A 6,041-nucleotide genomic window follows, 5' to 3' on the forward strand; every position below is an offset into this window, starting at 1 on the left:
GCAGACTCCACACCGTCAGCACAGAGCCCGACACGGGGCTTGAACTCACTATGAGACCGCGACCTGAGCCGAAATCAAGGAGTGGACACTTAAACGACTGAGCCACCCAGGTGCCCCAGGAAGAAGGATTTCAAACTATCATAAACTGTGGGATGGCAGATGATGGTTAGTTATCAAGGCCTTCAGAGGAACGGCGGTTTTCCACCTGTTCAGAAACACGCCTGACTCCCTCCTCTGAGATGGGGCTTTGTCTTATATCCCGGCTGCGGCCGGGACATGTCCAGTGACACCCTGTGGGCCCTGCAAACTTGCTATGGTACAGGCAGACCACAGACCGTGTCCCTGGATGCCCCCCGCCCCAGCTGCGCCTCCATGTAGATGCTGGGCCCCTGCTTTTCCCTCCCCTCTGGCTCTGCAGCCACCACTCCAGGCTCCCCGAGCACGTGCAAAGCCTGCCAGTGGGATCCCTGATTCCAGAAATCCACCCCGGGACCGCGTCTCCGCACAGCACTCAGCATATCTTGTGAACGTGTAATCAGATCGTGTTATTCCTCCGCTTGAAATCTGTCATCAGTTTCTCACTGTCCTTAAGGTGAAAGCTGACGCCTACCAAGACTTGTACGATTCTAGCCCAGGGCCTCTGCTCTGCCTGCAGAGCTGGGCCACCTTGTCATTCTGACTTCAGCTCAAACATCACCTCTTGAGGGAGGCTATCCTCTCCCCAGAAATCCTTAGCACCAACGCGGTCCCAGTATCTTCTCTTTCATGACATCTTTTTCATGACCGTTTTTCACGATTTGTTGTTATCACTTGTTTTTTGTTTGTTTGTTGGTTTGTTTCTAACGTGTCTGCTCTTGTTTATGCTCGTTTAAGGCCAGCCTCTGGTCTGGAACACAAACCCCAGACAAAAATGAGAGTAGATGCCTCATCAAGCCCGTCCCACAAACTGCCCTGTGCCTAAACCAGCGTCTGGAACACAAGAGGGGCTCTACTAACAAATGCTTCACGCAGTGGGGCTGGGAGCTCCCCACCTCCCTGATCACCCTCCCAGCTGAGTAAGACAATGTCCCTCCCTCATGGACCCTCCACAAAGACCCAGCATGGTCTCCTGTCTTGAAGCACAAGGTACATGGAGGGGCATCCAAGTGGCCTCTGGGCACTTGGTCTGAGCTGACCAGAAGCTTCTGGAGGCCATGGCTGTTGTGGGCACGCGGACATACCTCCCCTTAGCTAGACTCAACGTCTACTCTTCTCCCCTTGGAACACGTGCTCACTGCCCCACAAAGTGAGCGTTTTAGAAGGGGCTTCCACCCCTACCTTCAGATAAAGGGCTGGTGTCTTTGCCATGACACTGCTTTAATCCATGTCAAACAACCTATGTAGGTCAGCAGCAGGTCTCAGCTCAGCACGCTGGCCTTGGTCCATGACCCTGTCTTACCTCACCATCCGTCCTGAATTTATTTGTTCATTACAAAGAAGCCATTAACCCAGGGTGGAAAACTCAGAACAACATCCATCTAAACTGCCACAATTCAAAACAGCATCAGTCACGCTCAGCTGTGGCCCGGTCCCCGCGTCCTCACCCCTGGCCGAGCCCACGACATGCCCATCACATGACCAGAACAGGCGGCACCCAAGTTCCATGATGTGAGGCCTTAACAGTGTACATGTGCCCCCCTGGGAGATCAGACAAGCCTCAGTTTCCCCAGTGCCCCCAGTCCTCAATGACTTTCTGCACGCCACATTCAGGAGAGAAGCAAACAAATAGATGACTTTACTAAAAGGCAGTTTCTAAGGCGCACGTTGGAGACATTAGCATACCTTTAGCCCAAGCCCATAAATACACGCTCCTGTTCTTGATGAGGAATCTGAGGCCCCTGAAGATTTCACTAGCCTCACAGCTCTACTGATTATACTCAACATGCTAGCAGTATTTCCAACAAAGCTGCATGGAAGTATGTTCCCCAAATTCCAAAGACCCCTCAATTTCTCCAAGCACCAAGAACCTTCTTCGGCAGGACCGCTCACCTCGCTCAAGGCTAGGGGTCTACAGAAGAGACCAACAGGGCCCTGAGGAACCAGGAAGGAAGCTCACCGGACTATGTGAGCTGGCCGCGGGGATGTTTGCACGGGTATTTTCTACTGATCTATCTTCCAGCTCACTACTGGTTTCTTCAGCCGTCTCTAATCTGCCGTTAAATCCGCTTACTGAATTTTAAATTCTCATTATCATACTTTCCCGTTTTTGATTTTTGATTTAATTTTTTATGAATTCTCATTCTGTGATACTCTGCATCTTATCTATTTTCTTTAATATGTTAATCAGTTAAGGTCTCTGTCTGATAACGCCAGTATCTTAATCTCTGGGGGGTCTGTCACCCACCCACTGGTCCTGTTTTTCAGTGTGCGTGGTAACCAGACTCGAACTCTCTCGGCATCAGGTACAGCGTATGACAGAACGACAGAGGGTCAGCCAGGACAGTCAAGGAATCAAGCAAGTGATGCTTAGCTCATCCACGGTCCTTATAAAGTCCCATTGACTTGTGGATTTCCCCCACACCCAGGGTGCCCCCCAAAAGGGTCCCAGCCAAGAGCCTGGTGTTTCTCATGTCGTTTCTCCTTGAGAGGCTCTGAACTCTGCCCTAATACCACGAAACTGCCAACAATCCTGCTCTGCTTTCCAGCCACTTTCTGCTTCCCTTGCTTGACTTATGCCTCAATAGGGAACCACTGCTGAGCATCAACCTCGCGTCTCTGGCCTCCTTCCTCTCGGGGCTCTGCTGCCTTAGCAGGCCCAGAGCCCCAGGTCAGTCTCTCCAGCCACATGAGAGTATACGGGGCTCTCGGGGCTTCTCCCAGCAGCTCCCCCTGCCCAGCCCCAAGGAGAAAGTCCAGTGCAAGAAGTAGGCTCACCTCCCCGAACTCCTCTGAGTCGTGGCTGCCAAGGAAGCTCTTCAGCTCCTGAAGCAGCTCCTCTCAGAATTATAGCCAGTTCCTGAGTCCTTAGCAGGCACTGGTCAGCTGTGAACTACTCGATGGCCAGAAGCAGTCTATTTTCGCTACCTGGAATGAGTCATCGGAATGGAGAGTAGTGTGAGGACAGGATGTGGGTTGATAACCAGGCAAGCTGGTCTGGCCAGCACAGGCAGTATGGACATCTCTAAGCCATACGTGTCCCTGTGCAGAAGTATGCCAACCAATGAGAGACAAACACAGGCCATTCCCCTCTCCCCGAGCAAGAGTCACTGGGGCTGAAACCTCTGTATCCTTATCTGAACCCTATGGTATCTGTCCTTACCAGCCCAGTCCTACAGTGAGGATGGCAGCAGGACATGGCAATTCTACATTCTAGAAGCTCATTCTGTAGCTTCTCAGAGAACAAGAGTGTGTATCCTCAGCTAAGGTCTACCACCTCACTCAGAGAAGGAGCAATGAGGCCTGCCGACTGCCAGCTCCAGGCCTGCCTCCTCCCTGGGGACTCTGCCCTCTTGGCCGGTTGGGCAGTGCTGGTTTCTGATAAGACGTACAACTTATCTGCCGTGCCTCCTGCCTAGGGCTGGCCGTGGGGCTTATCTACTAACATTATGGTTTGTCACATGTTGACAGTTTCAACTTTCCCAAATGGGCTCCTGCCTCAGGGCCTTTGCACAGTTCCTCCACCTGAGCATTCTGCCTCCAGATGGCCAAAGAGCTCACCCCTCTCTTCATTCAAGCCTCTGCCCAGATATCACCCTACCTAGTACCCTATTTAAGTCAACATGTTTTGTCCCTCTACGCTGCTTATTTTTGTCTTACCACCCTTCACATCCAATGTACTGTCCGTCTCCCAAGATGTGGTCCCCCGAGAGCTGGGGCTTATGTAGCAGCATCAGGTAAACAAGGCCTGACCTGCGGAAGGTTCTCTCTCACCAACTACTTGCTAAATGAAAAGATGAGCGTCAGAGGGGCCTTCGTGACAGAACAATGATGTTAGATGCTCCCACCCTCTCCAGCTGCTCTGGCTGACCCCAGCCGAGTGTGAGCATCTCAAAAGGGGCCTGACCTGGTCCTCTCTGACACATGAGTAAAGGGACAGGCTTCTGCCACTAGGCCGGGGTCCTCGGCCTACACATCCCAAACCCTTATGGGATGGAGACATTTAATCAAGGGCGTTAAGGGGGCACCAAAGTTACAGCTCCTAATGGGAGGGCAGGGAGGCTCCTGTGGGCTTGGGAGCCATCAGTATTACCTCAAGTATTACACTTGGGTAAAGCACGGCCAGAACCAATCCAGCCTGTCACAGAAGTCCCAGGCAAAGGCTCAGGACTCTCAGACAGCAGACCAGAGAGTAGCTGGTGTGGGCCTATCTCCGTGGAGAGGAGGGGGCTGCCTGTGCCTGAGCCCAGCAGGACCCTCACAAGAACCAGGGGGCCCCACAACACAGCGCAGGGCTCACCACAGACCCTCAGGTCTGAGTCCAAAGTAACAGTGTGTCTTTTCTAACTCTGCCCAATCCTTCCTGGATGGGCCAGTTGAGAGGGCTGACCCCATGTCTTTCCTCTGTCTGTGTCCACTAGTCCCCAGCCTCTGTCCACCTTCCATCTCTGAACATCTCTGGACCTTAGATGGTAGGACATTCAGGCAATGTGGCTCTGCCAGTGTGAAGGAGACCACCATCCCCGAGCTCCCCTTGGCGTTTCCCATCCCCCAGGAAGCTTCGATCTGGAATGTTCCCATATGTGAACCCTTCCCTTAGGGGTAGGGACGCATACAGCGAGAGCCCATGGGGCTTAGTCATGTGAGAAAGGCTCCCATTAAACCACCCACCCTTTAGCGCCTCAGCCCTCGCCCTTAACTGGCCACCAGGACAGACGCCTCCTCAGACCTGCCAAGAGTGAAGGATGATGCACTCATCCTGCCCCAGACCCCCACGAGCATGGGGCTCCCCAGGGGACCTGCCTGTCCCGGACCCTGAATGTGGGGGCCCTACGGGACTCAGGGTGCTGCCACCACTCTTCCCAGAGGTCCCGGCACCACCCCAGAGCAGAGCCTGAGGCCAGGAGAGTCCTGGCTGTGGGAATAGGAAGGTGCCTCTAGGAGGAGAACAGAGACCTCTGCCTCCTCAGGAAGTGCAGGCTCTGGGCTCTGGGGAGCAACACTGGTTCTCACCCCACATCTACACCAGTTCAGAAAACACGTCCACTCACCTTGCAAGGCTGGCCTTCCAGACTCCCCCTCTTGCTGCCCACAAGGAAGCGCAGCTGGCGGTCAGGATCAGTGCCCCGCCTCCCAGGGCAAGTGTACCAGGGCAGTACAGCCCCGCCGGCCATCTCCACCCAGCTGCAGCTGTGGCCAGCACCTCAGGCAGAAGTAGAGGTGGCCCCAAGAGACCAGGGAGGAGTCCAGGCCAAGGCGAGAGTGCCCGGAGATAGGTGGCCTGTCCGGTCCGGCTCCCCGTCGCCCGCACACTGCTGGAGTCATGGTAGGCCACAGACGCAGGGTGGGGACCCTGCAGCTGCGAGTACACGGGTGTTCAGCTCCCTTCTTTGCTCAAGCTCCTGTCAGGAGGCGTTGATCCTCGCAGGCGCGTCAGCCCAGCAAGGACACAAGCAGAGAGGCCGGTAAACGTGAGCTCGATGTGGGGCCGACCCCGGGCTGCCACGTCGCTGTCTTCCAATCTGCACCATCTTCCCGGTTCCCATTCGCAGTGTGACTGGTTAACAGAGGAAACAAGGGAGTGTTAACCAACAGTCGGCTTAGCCGGAAGGCCCCACCTGTTCTGAACCTCATAAAGCTCCTGACAGGCTGTTTCATTTGTTTGGTGATAAGCTCATTCAACACAGAGTAACAGGGACCCTTGAACAACAGGAAAACTGGACAAGAGACGATGTGATGGTTTCCAGTCACTAGACAACAGTGATCCCAGCGAGAAGGGAAACCACCAGCCTGAGCCCTGCGACCGCACCAGCCACAGCCATCGTGGTTTCCGGGCCCTGGTGCAGGGAGGGAAGCGGAGACACAGCCAGGCGTCTCCCTCAGTGGAAGAGACAGAGTTGAGAGGT

The sequence above is a fragment of the Prionailurus bengalensis genome, chromosome E3 (genome assembly GCF_016509475.1).
Source record: "Prionailurus bengalensis isolate Pbe53 chromosome E3, Fcat_Pben_1.1_paternal_pri, whole genome shotgun sequence".
Taxonomy (NCBI): Eukaryota; Metazoa; Chordata; class Mammalia; order Carnivora; family Felidae; genus Prionailurus; species Prionailurus bengalensis.